Here is a 16,293-nt window from a genome sequence, read left to right on the forward strand (position 1 = left end):
GAAGATCAGGGCCTACCTGGGGGTGTGGGCCCCTGATCTGCCTCCCAGATCATGGGAGGCTGGTGCTGCTGCCTGGGGCGAACTGATTTGCACTGGCCCCACACCCTCCTCAGGCCAGCTCTGGTATGGGGGCTGGGGCATATCAGCTCATGCAGGCTCATCAGCTCACCCACCATCGCCCTGATCCCAGGATGGGAGCAGGTCCCTACACAAGCTGATTTCCCCAGGCCCACCTGCCACTGGCCCCAGGTGGAAGTACCAGCCTCCTGTGATCCAGGAGGCAGACTGGGGGTCCGCACCCCCAGGAGTAGTCTGGCACAGCCCCCACAGCCCTCCCAGGGGTGTGGATGGGCCCCAATCTACATGCCACATGACAGGAGGCTGGTGCTGCTAGCTGGGTGCAGCCCATGCTGGGAAGATCAATGCTACTGCTGGTCCCAGCTGGCAGCACCAGCCTCCTGTAATCCAACAGGCAGATCAGGGGCTTGCCCCCAACCCCGGGAGGGCTGCAGAGGCTGTGCCAGACTGCTCCCAGGGGTCAAGCAGCCTGGCACAGCCCCTGTAGCCTGACAAAATTTTTCACAGCCCTAGTTTGCAGGTGCTCATTATAAGGAATGTTAGTCTGAGTTAATGTTAACACAAGCTAGTGACCAGGCACATGTTCAGGGTTAATACCCTTTCTAATATGCTCTGCTCAGACCTGTCACTAGAGCGCTGGCAAGCAGGAGCATAGGCTCCCTGCAGCCTGCAATTCTCCTGCATACCTGAATGCAGTCCTCACCAGGCCTGTAGCTGTCTGCTCGCTCCTTCTCTCCTCTCCCCTGCCCCTTTTTATGTTGCAGGGCCCAGCAGGGGCTAGATCAGGGTACATGGGGTCAGTATGGTACACAGGAGCTCCACAAGAATGCAGAGAGGGGGAAACACCCCACCACCAGTGCCTCTCCTGCTTTTCAGATGATTGGGGCAGCAGGGCAGTGGAGGGGGCAGGGGCTGATAGGGAGCAGAGGGAGCAACTGGGGTAGCAAAGGAGTAATTTGGGGTGCAAAGAGTGATTCAGGGTTCAGGGGGTCAGCAGCCTGGCACCTCCCCACCCACCCACTCCTCTCCTCCCAGCTCCCTTCCTCTTTCCCCATTCTGCCCTCTTCCTTGGCCCTCCTCCCCTACTTCACACCTTTTCTCTCCCTCCCCATTCACCCCAGTCACACCCACCTGTTGTCTGGCTGTTCCCAGCTGTCAGTCCAGGGCCTCAGAGTCCTGAATGATAGCTAATCCACCTTGGAACAGTGCCTCCTGGGATACTAGAGGACTGCAAACTGGTGGTTTTATCAGGTGAACACCCAGAAATTCACTGAAGCTAGATAAAACAATTCAGAGATAATCCTTGCCACCAATGGCATAATTTTAAGAGACCTAGAGGGCACTAGGCACTTGATACCAAGGCATAATGTTTGATCGTTCAAGTTTTAAGCTCTCTTAATATGGTCTAACTGTTATGTGCAGTTTTACCCTTTGTGGCTAATCTAAAACTAGGAGAAAAATCTTGTCATTTGGGGGCTCAGGTAGCAGAGGCTGATAGGAGACTGGATGGTGTTTGTGTTCTAAACAAAAAAAGTTTGCAAGAGGTCAGAGGAAGAACCAAAATGAACTCTAGGCAAAAAAACTGGAATTTGCCACATAAAAAAAATCAGCTAGAATGAAATGGCAAGAGTCTGAGACTGTGGATCTGATTCAAGATCCAAAATAGCGCTAAGGAAGAGAACAAAAGCAGAAAGGCACATCAAATTTAAAGTCAAAATTCAGAAAAAACAGTGCAACCAACATAAAGCCAACATACTGCCTAGCATATGGAAAAAGATGCCAGAAATACAGTGGATTTGCAAGAATTTGCAAGCCTCAGCACAGGCATTGCAAAATACAATAGGCTAATCTTATGACGCCTTGTAAATAATGCTGCCATACTTTAAAGGGTGCTTCTACTGTAAAAATTAAACCTCTAAGATGGTATCAGATTTTTATGTTTAATGTTTGTCGTTGATCAAAGAGATACAATATTACATAATCAAATATTTTCTGTTTATAAAAGAGAACTGGCTGCCTTGTGTCTAAAAGTCAAAATGAGTTATTTCAGAGTGCAGACACATTACGCATCTATACCAGAGCAGCAGTGGATCCAGGGGGGTTACAGTGGACCATGCCACAGGAGCAGCAGCCAGGGACTAGTTTAAGTCCTTGAAGCAGGTAAAAACACCCACTCTTCTTGACATCCCCTCCATGTTCAGTGTCATGTTCCCTAACAACCCCTATCTGTCACTGCTGCTGTTCCAAGCTTCTTTGGGACAGAGGACTCCAGAATTGCCCCTGTTGCACTCCAGCTGGGATGTGTGGGTAACCTGGCTCAGCCAGGGGCAGTGGCGGTAGTCCTCCCTGCCCAGTACCACCCCACCCAAAGTATTTCCTGCCAGCCCAGGAGCAAGCAAGGATAAGGAAAGCATGAAATAACTTGAGCAAAATGGTCTCCTGGGTTCAAACTGGTTAGACTCATAGATTCATAGATTGTAAGGGGCTGGAAAAGACTGCAGAAGATCATCAGGCCCAGCCGTCCGGCACAAGGCAGGAAAGACTACTGGGTTCAGGTGACTCCAGCGAGGTGACCATCCAGTCTCCTCTTGAAGATTTCCAGGGTAGGTGATTGCACCACTTCTGGAGGGAGTTTATTTCACAATCTGGATACCCTAACTGTGAAGAAGTTCTTCCCAATGTTAAGCCTGAAATGGTCTTCAGGAGTTTGTGGCCTTAATCCTGGTTTTCCCTATGGGTGTCCTAGTGAACAGTTGCTCATTGAGCCCTTGATGTACTCCCCTGATGTCACAGTAAGCTGCTATAAGTGGTGAAGAAGCCAAGTCCCTCAGCTTTTCCACATATGGCTTGCCTTGCAAGTCTCTGATCATCTAGGTAGCTGTTCTCTGGACTCTTTCAAGCTTTTCCACATCCTTGTTGAAATGTAGTGCCCAGAACTGGATGCAGTGCTCCAGCTGCAGTCTCAGCAATGCTGAATAAAGTGGAAGAATCACTTCCTTAGTTTTTCTTGAGATGGATCAGTTGATGCATGCCAAAGTATTGTTTGTCCTGCTGGCTACAGCATCGCACTGATAGCTCATGTTCATTGTTCAATAACATTGTTCATTTTCAGTAATTATGCTCAAGAATATGGTCTATGTAGGTTATTACCCCTAGGTCCCTTTTAGTCATGGTGCTAGTCAAACTGGTGCCACCAAGCCTGTAAGTATGTCGGGGATTGTTCATCCCCAAATGAAGCACTTTACACTTGTCAGTGTTGAACTTCATCTGGTTCTGATCCACCCAACTTGCCAGCCTGTCTGCAGCCTATCTTCAAGCATGACTACGCCTTCCCATAACTTGGTGTTGTCTGCGAACTTGGCCAGTAAGCTCTTCACCCCCACATCCAAATAATTGATAAAGTTATTGAAAAGCACTGAACCAAGCATGGACCCCTGGGGGACACCACTGGCCACTTCTCACCAGGATGACACAGATCTGTTCACTAGAACTCACAATCAGCTTCCTACCCACCTAATCATTGAGCAGTTGAGCCCACAATCCACAATCCAGTTTTCCCAGGAGAACATCATGGGTTACCAGATCAAAGGCCTTTTGGAAGTCTAAGTATACAATGTTGACCTCCTCTCTCTTATCCAGGTGGTGAATTACCTGGTCATAGGAGATGAGATTGGTAAGACAAGACCTGCCCACAATAAAGCCATGCTGGCTGTCATTCAGAATCCTACCTTCTGCAAACGTATTACACATAGACTCCTTGATGAATTTCTCTAGGAATTTCCCTGGGATAGAAGTTAGGCCAATTGGCCTATAATTGCCAAGGTCCTCTCCCCTCCCTTTGCACAATACTGACATAACCTACCTCAAATTCACCACAGTTTTTTCATAGGATATCCTTGTTCCAGAGTACCATAATATATCCAAGTATAAAACTGCATTATGTGTCCACTACACTTTTACCCTGGGGTATACTAAAATGACTCAAGATAAAAATGTAAGTCTATATTCTGACACTTAGGTTTCACTAGTAACTCCTAGGCAAGGTTCCCTCTAGTGTGTGCTCAGCCATGCACAACTAAAAGTCTGGCTGCACACAGCCTTTTCACGGCTGCGCACTGAGAGAGGAGATGAAGGTCAGCTCCTAGGCAAGGTGGGGGCGAGAACCTGGCATGGACTCCGCCAACTCTGGGGAAGTGCTCCACTCTCCCACTTTGCCTCACGGAGCAAGGAGGCACATGACATCAGGTCCGAGGAGTTGAGCACTTCCCCGGAACTGGCAGAGCCTGCACCGGCCCCCTACTCCAGCCTCCATCCCTGCCTTGCCACACCTTGGGGAGGAGTCGCTGCCTGCCCCAAGTGAGGCTCCACCGGCTCCAGGACACTGCTCCACCCCCTGGCCCTGATGCCATGTGCCTCCTCACTCCCCAAGGTGATGAGGGGGAGTGGAGCAGTGTCCTGGAGCTGGCAGAGCCTCCCTTGGGGCAGACAGCAGCTCCTCCCCAAGCTGAGGCAAGGCAGGGATGGAGGCTGGAGCAAAGGGGCTGACGCAGGCTCCACTGGTTCCGGGGAAGTGCTCCACTCCCCGGCCCTGATGCGGGAGAGGGGAGCTCTTCCCTGGAGCTGGTGGAGCCTGTGCCAGCCCCCGGTTCTAGCCTCCAGCCCCAACTCTAGACCCAAGCTCTAGTCTCTGGCCCCTGGCCCCAGCCTCCAGCCCCCAACCTCTTGGCTCCACCTCCAACCTCCGGCCCCAGCCTCTCAGCTCCAACCTCCAGCCCTCAGCTTCTCGGCTCCAGCCCCTGGCCCCAGACTCCCCCCACCAGCCTCCAGCCTGCGCCCCCAGCCTCCAAGCCCCACCCCCCTTTGGTAAGTGTCCTATGCCGGACCAAGGTGGTGCACTCACAGACCACTACTCCTTAGAGGGAACATTGCTCCAGTGCACTCACAGACTGCTCCTAGGCTTTCATTTTCAACCAGAGTCCTGCAGGTCCCTGGGTTGCCATGAGAACCTTTTCAGGATGCCATTTAATATGAACATGGTTAGATGTGCAAACACTTAAGCATGGTTCAACAAGATAAACCCAAAGATTTTAAGTAGGTAGTATAAAAAACATCTGGACCTGTTATAGTTTTTCTGAGTTCTATGCAGCAGAAGAACTGCTGTATTATTTTTCCATAGTCAAAAAACAACTGAAAATTAAGAGTTGAGGACTGACTTGAATCTAACAAGGAGTACCTTGCATCTAAAAATGTTGAGAACCACTGCTCTGAGCAAATTAAGATGTCTCAAATAGTAGTAGGATGATTCTTTACAGTGGCTGGACTTCCACATATTTTCTAGTAAGGCCCAAGAAATATACACTTAAATGTACACCTCATTTGTATCCTCAACAGCACCTCAATTATATTGGAGATTCTGGCAACCAAGAAAAAAAACACAGCATGATTTCCTGATCCTATTGGTTGGATAGAGGGGCTGGCAGTTGAATAAAAAGAGTTAAAGTGGTTAATAAATTAATACACTTTATAATTTGAAACAAGAAGTAAATTACCAATCATTTGGAATCCAACATCTGTTCTCATTTTAGAATGTCACTTTAACTCAACTGCTCAGTAAATATCCCCCGCACATCACATATGGTAGCAAATTTGATCCTTAATAAAGTAGTCTGATATGTCCAGTGTAAGGGGTACCCAAATGAATCAGGCCCCAAGGTCACGGTGGGCTGGGGTGGCAATTGGAACACGAAACAGGTGGGAGTTTTGGCGATGGAGTCTGAGCAGCACAGGAAGCGTATTGGTTTCTTAAACAAGATTGATTTATTTACCTTATGCTTTGAGGCGTAGGTACAATGCTTCTTCAGTTACAGTAGGTGGAACGAATAAACAAAGGGGTCTGTTGGCCCACGGGGTTCCAGAGTGAGCCCTTGCATTCTACCCTGCGAGGGATGGGGCGGCTGCCCACTCCTCAAGTCCCAGGGCTGGTCAACAGCTCATGAAAGGAACCACGAACAGAACAAGAACTGTAACTCGCCGAGACGATGGAGTCATGACGCCAGTCCAACGTGGACAAAACGGGTCGAGTGCGATGCCGAAGTCAATGGAGAGCGATGCCGAAGGTCGGTGCCAGAGGGTGTAATAAAGTTGTAGCCAGTGGACGAGAGGTGAGTCAGGTTAATCAGGATCGTGGTCAAGACCAATGACAAATGCCAGTCCGGTAGCCAGACAATCAATACGAAAATGAAATCGAATGAATTGCAAAAACTGCAGCTGTGAGGAGACCAGTGGGCCAATAAGCCCTCCTGAGGAGCAGTCCCTGTTAGAACAGCCTCTGCTCTCAGGTTGGATCTCTCCCTGCAAGACAGTCCTTGCCAAGGCAGCCTCTGTTCGCAGGTCGAGCGGATCTCTCTCCTCTCTCTCTCTTGTCTCTCTCCCCCTTGTCTTTCTCCCCCTTAGGGAGGGGCTCATTAAACTTTTATACCAATTTAGTGGCCAATCAAAACGCTCCCCTTAAGAGAAATTTCTAGTTCAATTATGTCATGCTGCAGATGAACTGAGCATGTGTAGCATCAGGCTCTATGAGTAACTGAGCATGTGTCAGTGGAGAAACTAGGTCAGCGCTGACTGACAGGTCCTAAGGTCACCGAGGGGGCACATACTGGGCACGCTGTGGAATTTACCATTCAAAGGGCCTGACTGCGCATGTCAGATTCAACTCCCTGTGTTGTCAGCATTTAATCAAAAATTTTGCTCTGACATCCAGAAAGTTGGTTTTCATCATTTTATATATGAAGTTAATATACTACAAGTAATAGTGAGGTCTTGTCAGGTGTATATATCACAGCAGGGAAAACAGCACAAAAAGTCTCCAAAATATTTGTTCACTTCTTTTATTTTACTTCAAACTCCTGAGTTTTCCCTCCTATGAATATGTATGAAAAATGAATTTTAAGCTCACAGACAAGTGCTTAAAGATGTATCATATGGGATGGAACAGTGCTTGACAAAACAGAGTACAGAATTTCAAATCTGATAGAGGCAATTAATAAATGAATCACAAAATAATTGTGGGAGCAAGAGAATACAGATAGCAATAACAAACATTATGAAGAGGAAAGGAGAAAGCATGTATACAAATCTGAAATTCGAATGAGCATACTCATATTGTATTTATTGTCATTCCAGCTCATGCTTTTGTGAAGATCTAACTGATGTGAATAATTTTATTTTCTTGTAATATTGCCAATTTTTCTCCAACTCTCTGTTGTCCTGTCTTGATAAACTTACAAGCTGCTACAGGGTCTCCCCTCAGACGTCTCTTGTGAAGGCTGAAGAGATCCAGATCCCTCAACCTCCCCTTGTAGGGTCTTGCATGGAGGCCACTAATCATACAAGTGGCACTCCTCTGGACCATCTCCAGATTCTCTGCATCCCTCTTGAAGTGCGGCACCAAAACTGGACACAGTACTCCAACTGCAGCCTGACCAATGCTACATAGAGGGGGAGCATCACCTCCCTCGATCTATTGGTCAAGCATCTGCTAGTGCACAATAAGGTGCAATTGGCTTTGTTGATGGCTTCATTACACTGCCCGCTCATGTTCATCTTGGAGTCAACCATGACTCCAAGATCCCTTTCAGCCGCTGAGCTCATCCCCCAACTACAGGTATGCTGGGAATTCCTCCTTCCTACGTGGAGTACCTTGACTTTGTCTTTGTTGAATTGCATCGTTTCATTCTTCTCATTGATCCAACCTGTCCAGATTGGCCTGTATACATTTCCTGCCCTCCAATGTGTTAACTTTGCCCCATAACTTGGTGTCATCTGTGAACTTAGACAAGGTGTCTCCACACCCTCATCCAAATCGCTGATGAAGATATTAAATAAGACCGGTCCAAGGACTGAACCCTGCAGGACACCACTGCTCACCTCCTTCCAGGCCAAAAATGACCCATCCACCACCACTCTATGGGTGCAGTCCCTAAGCCAGTTGGCCACCCACCTGACTGTGTAAGCATCCACTCCACAGCCTGGTAGCTTCCTTATGAGAATAGGTTGTGAAACTGTATCAAAGGCCTTCCTATAATCCAAGTAGGTGACATCTGCCTCAGCTCCAGTGTCAAGGCAGTGTGTTACCTGGTCGTAAAAGGCTATAGGGTTTGTCAGGCTGGATCTACCTGTGACAAAACTGTGCTGGTTTCCTTTCAGCATCATTTCCCCTGCTGGGCTTTCACAAATGCACTTTTTAATGATTTTTTTCCAGTGTTTTCCCTATCCAAACCATCCCAAGTAAACCTCATCTAACCTATTAGTACAACTACACAGGCAAACCTATCACACAGCCACAAATCATAGTACCCTAACCTACCACAGGTAAAGCAGGGTGACAATAGTGACCAATATTCTGCTGCTTAAGGATTATTAAAATATGCTCAAGAGATCCAGAGAAGAGGGCCACACCGCACTACATAAGAAGGCAAAAAAAATAAACCTACACTCCATACCAATCTGGCCATTGGGTAAATTCCTTCCTGATCCCAAATGAGGCAATTGGTCTGACCCAGAGCACAGGCAAGACTTTCTCCCCAGGAACCTCTAGGTTTTAGTCCCAATGAGAGCACTTGGCACACCCCAGTCAGAATCTGAACCCAACACACAAAGTTTCTGCACGGCCAACCCTTCCCTCCTCCCCCCACACCCTGAAAAAGGTCCCTGACATGTAAAAGTAAAGTCAGTCCCAAGGCTGCTATGACTGTTGAGACACCTTAGACACTATAACAACCCTCCTCCACTCTGCCCTGTGTTTGCCTAACTTTGCGCACTCTGTCAATTGAAGCCTTGTCCAGTCCTTAATAATGGTTCCCCAGCTCTTCTTGGGTCTATCTCTTTTCCTCTTTCTCTCTACTAACACATAGAAACAGGAAGGCAAAAAAATTCCTTCCAGGACCCATGCAGCAACTAGAGAAGCCCAAAAGGATAGGACATACCCATAGTGAAGTACAGATATAGCTTCTCCTAGATCAGCATTTCTCAACCCATGGGTTGTGACCCAAAAGTGGGTCACAAGAATATGTGAAAGGGTCATGAACAAATCAGACTGCACAAAAAGCATGGGAAAGCACGGGTCTCCGCTTCCAGGCTGGCAGCATTCCAGCTACTTGGGGTGATCAGCGCTGGAGGAACGTGGCCAGGAGCCGAGCCTGCAGCAGGACAGAGGGGAGACAGGAAGGCACCTGCCTCTTCCAGCAGGGGAAGGGGCACAGGAGACAGCTGCATGGCTGGGCTAGTAGCAGAGGGGCTGGCGTCCATGCTCGCGTAGGCAGGGAGACTGGGAGATGCTGCTCAGGGGTCAGGAGGGGCCATGACCAGGCTGCCTGGTGTGACACAGGAGCCTACCCTCACCCCGCTCCTCCCTCCAGAATGTCCCGGGCCAGACTCACTCCACTGCCATCTGCATGAGCTGGAGTCATGACAGCCACTGCGCTCCAGTCCAAGCAGGATGGGGCAGCTGGGGATCCCCTCCAGCAGGGCTCGGGGAGGCAGGGGGCTGTGGGTCAAGATTGGAATAAGAGGCTCCCACTATGGCCCAGGGTGGTCAGGGAATTGTAGGTCATGCACCAGCAGGGCCAGGGGGTTGAGAGGCAGGATAGGCCATGGACCTTTGCAAATGGGCCCCAGTCAGAAAAAAAGTTGAGAACCACTGTCCTAGACCATCCCTGACCAATGCTTACCCAACCTCTTTTTGAACACCACCAGTAATAGAAATTTCACAACTTCCCTGCACAGGTATGTTGCACTGCCTCACTGTTCTAACAGTGAAGAAGTTCTAGCTGAGTGTAGAGATCCAGCACAGGGCAGCCTCAAGATCCAGGACACAGCCATCTCCTACCCAATCAGTGGAATCAAGCTGGGTCAGCTTCAGGTCCAGGATCTGGTGGCCCTGCCTGATCCCAGAGGCAGATGAGAGGGTGTGTTGTGAGCCTGACATCCCCGATCTTGGGCTTGCAGTGCCCAGGAACTTAAAAGAGACAGGCTGCAGCTGGGAGCCCCAGCTGCACACCCACTCTTATAAAGTTATCAGGGCATGCATAGAAGCAGCAGCTAGAAATCTAGGAGCTCTCTACTCCCAAGCTGCAGGAACCACTTCATGATGTGGGGCATGGGCAGCTGGGGAGTCAGGAGCATGACATGGCAGGAAACATAACTGCTAGGACTGGGAATCTGATCCCATCTCAAAATTAAATGAATATGTGCCAGGAGCCCAAGTCTATCCCAACCATGCAGTTTGTTCCAATAAAACAAACAAACATCACCCACACATAGGCATATGGATCTAAGATTTTGAAAAGGAGGGGTGCAGAGGGTTTGGCACATCATACACAACACATATTTTTCTCCAGTTAAAAAGAAAATAGATGCTTTATTAACATGGTAGGGGGCTAGCACTTTATTATTCAGTTTAAAATTAAAACAAAAAGCAAATATAACTATTGAAATATGCACTAATTTGCTAGAGCATATATGAAGTTTAAAAAAACCCACCACAAACTAGGCAAAAAATTGTCAAAGGATATTGTATCATTAGTCCTCTAGTCATTACAGTTAAATGTACACCTCTTATTCAGAACCATAAAGCAAAAGCCAGTCTTCTTGAACATCCTGACAGTACCTCCAATACTCTACTGTCAGTCATTCCTACATCTGAGTTAATAACCTAAAAACAGTCTATAGGGCTATAAAACAGAAGACAGGAATAGCTAACAGAGAGCAAAACAGCAGAAGAAAAAAGTCTGAACAGTGAAATATCAAGACCATTAAAAAAAGGGAGAGGGTCATTAATACCCATGGAGCGGAGAGAGATTAAAAGGAATCAGGGAGATGATAATGAGCATGAAGTCAATTGACCTTCTCAGCACTGCCTGAATGTAAAGGCTACTACCCCTCCCAGGCAGTTGGTTTTAAAGTATGGGTGGAGCAGCAATCAAAGAGGGTGCAACGGCACTGCTGCAAACCCCTAGATCTATACCTGCACCCATAGAAGTCCTTTCCTCATCTTTACAAAGTCATTTGCTTATATATACTACGCTTAAGTTAATATTCTTTACCATGTGGAACCCCGTCCAGCAAACTCTTTCTAACTGATTAATCTCTACCGTCAATCAAAATGGAACCAGTAGCAAGTAATACACTGAACAGTGTTTGCAGGATTTGGCTTTTGAGAAACAATCAATGGCACACATCTAATGAAGGGTGAAATCTGTGCCAAGAAGAAAGGATTGTTAGAAATTTTTCCACATACAGTAACACATCTGACCTTGGAGTTACTAATGAGAGCAGCTTAATCAGTAGAAATGCAGTAATAAGTGCTAGCTCCATTAATTGGCTCCCATATTTCTGTTAATTACTACGTACTGTACTTTGAAAAGCTATATTTATGAAAAACTTGAGTGCTAAGGAATTTTCACACCATAACAACTGTTCAGCTGTTAGAAAAATGAATAAACGAGGAAAGCCATGGCAGTGGCATCAGCATTCAGTAGAGAATGCTGCATAATTTTAGCTTTCAAAATCCCAGCAACTGCCAGTTTAACAGTCAGTGTGGTGGGCTGGTGCTATATCTCAATTTTGCTAATTTTTTGACAATGTTATCAACTCATCGAATTTAGTACATTTTTCTTGTTCTATCTTCATTATGAGTACCTTCCTTTCTGTTGTCCTTGTCCATATGACCAGGGTGTCCTTTAAAAAACTAAATTAGGCAGCTCATAAACATTACATTATATTATTTTATGTTGCATATATTTGATTGTACTTAGTATAGGTTTCTCTGCTGCCTGTCAAGTCAAGGCGGTAATGAGTTGCAGCCATGAGTATGCCAATGGAATACCTAAACACTCCTTTACCCCAATGCAAACAATCCACTGAGTTTCTACAAGAAATAGCTGGCCACATACAGTATTCCCGTCCATACCAGAGGGGCAACATAATCTTGCTTTAGAAACCTGACTGGGAGAGAATCATCATTACGATCCATCCTGCTAGCTGTTAACAATCTGTATGTGTCAAACTTTTTACAAATATACTGGAAAAATGGCAGAATTAAAAAGGTCAAAACAAAATTTCCCTTTACTTTTTCCATGTTGTATAATATAATAAACTCTTAAGCATTTCTAGCTTTGCTTCTTGGTCCTCCTAAATTTTCTAACAATAAAAAATAAACATGAGAAATGTCATGCTTAAGAGCCTCTCTTCCTGGTTCACTGTAAAAACTACATGAAAAATAACTAAGTGCTCTTGGTAAGACTTAATTTCTGGAATTCAAGGCACAGGATATCTAGCCCCACATTTTACCAGTTCAGGATCATAGTCATCAAAAATATAAGGCTGCAAATATTGAACAAATTCTGTAGCGTGCTATTTTTCCTTTACGGAACCCCGTCCCTAAGCTACATAAATCTTACAGTCACCACTATATATCTAACCCTGTGCACAAAACAGGATTGATGTCGGATACGGTGAATTACATTTTAGAGCAACAGTCTGCCTCTTCAAATTGTGTACAATGAGCTGGATCTTCTCAACTGGTCAAGCTGCAGTCTATAGCCATAACTAGCAATATTTGTACCCTGGGAAAAGAAGCAAGAAAGCAGTGGCAGGTGGAGAGGCTGCCAAGCACTGGGGACTTCTACCTGACTCTGTTGCAATGTGGTCTCTCCAGCTTATGGGCTGTTGCAGCCATAGTGCAGGCTCTGTGGGCTGCTATTCTAAATCATAATTTGGGACTGGTATCCCATTCACCCACCCCTAGTTATGGTGCTGCTCCAGTCAGTGAAGAACACAAAAATATAGGGTAAATTGGTCATAAGTTATATAACCAATCCTCTGAAGTACCTTGAGCCCTGGGTTACGTTTGAGTCTTTCTGAAGTTGCTCTAAATAATGCCCATTTCTAATGGTTCTTGGAAGTCAACAGACTCCGAGGGATCACAAGGGGACAGTATAATAATTTAGCTGTATCCCACCCCAATGCAAGGAATCAAGTCATGGTAGCACAGTCAGCAATGCTGGCTTTCCATGGCTGGGGAATTCTTCAACTGCCATTTCTGTTTCTGTAGTAAGGTTGGATTATTGTTGTAGCCGTGACCGTCCTAGAAATATGCAAGAAGCAAGTTTGGGGGCAGGTTGTGCTACAGTTGAGCTAGAAATACCAAAAGACACTCTTTATTCTGATGGCACCTGCTTTGCCCTTCCCCATCTGCACAAAATAGACAGAAGAAGGCTTTACCTGCCAGATCTCTGCTAGTTCCCCTTCCCCCTCCAGTCTTTCTCATGGTAACCATCTAATTTCAAAACATAGAAAATATATTTAAATTAGTGGAAACTTTAAAAAGTAAAAGCTGGACAATGAAAACTGGCAACTACATTTACAGTCCTTTCAACCCCAAATTCAAATGTATTTCCATTATAAAACATTTGGTTTTCATGCATTTCCAGACAGTATTCAGATGTATGTTATTTGCTTTTTTCTTCGCTAGTTCAGTGACATAACAGGTTACAAAAATGCTGAATTTAAAACGAATGTTTATTTCAATTGTATAATTTAATGATAGATGCTTTAATATTTGTTACACACTGGTGATGTTTGGGGTACTCTACAATGAACATAACATAACATTAAAATAAAAGCCATACCTTACCAATAGAGCTTGTCTACACACAGTGATTATAGTGATTTACTTACACCAGTATAATGCCTTGCAAGGATGCTCTTATTGGGCACATCTACATGTGGTAGTAATGTGTAGCAATAAACTCTGGCACAGTATTGTTCCTGGGAATGCTGTTTGAACATGAGCCTAGGACCACAACACATTGAGGTGGGTTCAACCAACCCCAGGTGGTAGAGGCCCCAGGAGTCATTTCAGAACATTTTCTGAAAGTTCTGAGATCATATCCCTCTGAAAAATCAGGTCTATTTCACAGTATCTCAAATTGGGCACCCAAAAATCACCAATCACATTTCAAAATGCTTACTAGTATTTTCAATAGCAAGTTATCATTCTATTTTGCTGGAGCTCAAAGTTAAAGCAAGTCATCATTGATGATTTATCCCACAAGGAAAGCCGTTACATTTTCATTCCCAGATGATTTCAGAATCAAGAAGGAAAAAACAGATGTACTGTGAAATATAATCAAAAAACTGAGAATGGGAAAAATCAAATATATTTGAGTTTAGAATATTGCAAATGAAAATCATTGCAAGTCCCTTACAAAAATGTTGTTTCTTAAACAATAGTGCTCTAGAGTGTAAAGATACCTGTGCTAGCTAGAACAGCAGTAGCTAACTAGAGTACCAGTACATTTATCTATACATCATGGAACTAAGTATAGATTATTCTATACTTAAAGAAGGATCATCACTTACCCCTTGCTTCAGGCATGGCCAATGGAAGGAAGCCATTTGTTTCTTTACTACCAGATGCCAACTTCAGTGTTTCTGGTCCATTATAGTTATTTTTCAGAAAATCTATGGCCTTTGGGAAAGTTTTAATAGAGCAGCACAATACAAATGATATTCTGGCTTCAAAACACAGTAGAAACCTCTTCCTAATGCTTGAGAAGGAATCAATAAACAAATAAAATATCTACTAGGCTTCTCTCTTCTTTTGGCTTTATAGTCAGCCATATTTCAACTATGTCTAAAATCTGTGAACCCATCAAAGATATAGGCCTATTTTTTTAAACCATAATATTTAAATCTGTTCGACTTCATCTAGCGTCAATTTTCTCATATTGAGTTGACCAAAAGGTTTTATACAGCAGAGATTCAGCAGGTATCAGCCTGTAGCCCTTCTGGTACCCACAAGTCATCTTTAAAAATATATCATCATAAATGTACTACACTAGGCTAGTCACTGCTCAGAAATAACGTTGTTTCAAAAGTAAGTGCATCTTTTCTGCCAGTTTTTGAGAATAAAAAGAAAGAGAAGAAAGAAGAGAAGAATTTTTTTTCTCCATTTAGGACTTCAGATAAATCTCAAGAACAGCTGAAGGTCATCAAATGAGAAGAGATACAGTACTTACATAACATCTATTAGCATATGGATAGAAGAGCCTATTTAGGTCACATGTATGGTTCACAGGGCAAGCACAGATTTCATGCTTATAAAGAAAGATCTATTTCAATTCCAGAACTGGTTATTCTCCTGTGTAAATTCCTACTGTCATCTCAGGCAACAGCAACCCATTTTCTGATAATCTATGACCTGGAGATACCATGCTTTTTGCAGTAAAGGACAAATCTCAACAGGTTTAGAAACTGACTGCAGCTTAGATGAGCCCTCATAGGTGCAGAGATTTATTTCAGCCATCAGATCTACCTTGAGCTTGTACCATTTGGGCTTCAACTCACAAGCACAGGTATTAAGTACTGGGAAATTAGGTATCTGCCTATGCTTTCTTCATTTTTGTGAGCTGTTATCTTTTCTTTTTCCTGCTGCATTGCAGGAACTAGAAAGAGATTTGTGCTTTGTTTCACAATAGCCATATTTTTACTAAAGCAGTAAGTGTGAAAAATGTGCTTATTTTCTTTCCTAGGCATTGTGTTTATTCCTAGATAGTTCTAAGAAATATCTTTACCTACCTCTCCATACTTCTGTTATCTTAAGTACAGCCTGCATCCCTCAAATAAGGATAAGATGCATAACACTTACAGGTTTCGTCTTTTTCATATAAACCCAATAATCACCAGTAAAATTCTGGAGGCAGTGAAATATATATACATTTGTGAATACTAGTGTATAAATGAATTATGCGCTGGAATGCGACCTACTTCACTTCTTTGTATTCTATTTCCTTCCCTGAAATAAGATTGTACTTAGGATCTGGGCAACAAGTTTAAAGGATAAGAGATGTCACCAACTAGAAAGGACAGCTGAATTGGAGGAAGAGAAATCAATCCAAACAGAACTCCCAAGAGTAACTGTCAGAGAAGATTAGCACAACTGAAGGCATAAGTAGAAGCTGATAGACAGAAGAGAAGAGGTGGTAAGAGCCTGGGAGATGGTTACCTTTTCTGATAGGGGTTGTTTTGTGACAAGAGTTTGCTCTGGGGGAAAGGAGGGACTCTATCAGCAGCACATTAGTTTGCATTTATTACACAAGAGCAAGTAACCTAATAAACATGAGGGTCCAGTAAGTTTGCCAAAGAATCTTCAAT

This window comes from Crocodylus porosus, unplaced genomic scaffold, assembly GCF_001723895.1.
Source record: "Crocodylus porosus isolate Cpor-Errol unplaced genomic scaffold, CroPor_comp1, whole genome shotgun sequence".
NCBI lineage: Eukaryota > Metazoa > Chordata > Crocodylia > Crocodylidae > Crocodylus > Crocodylus porosus.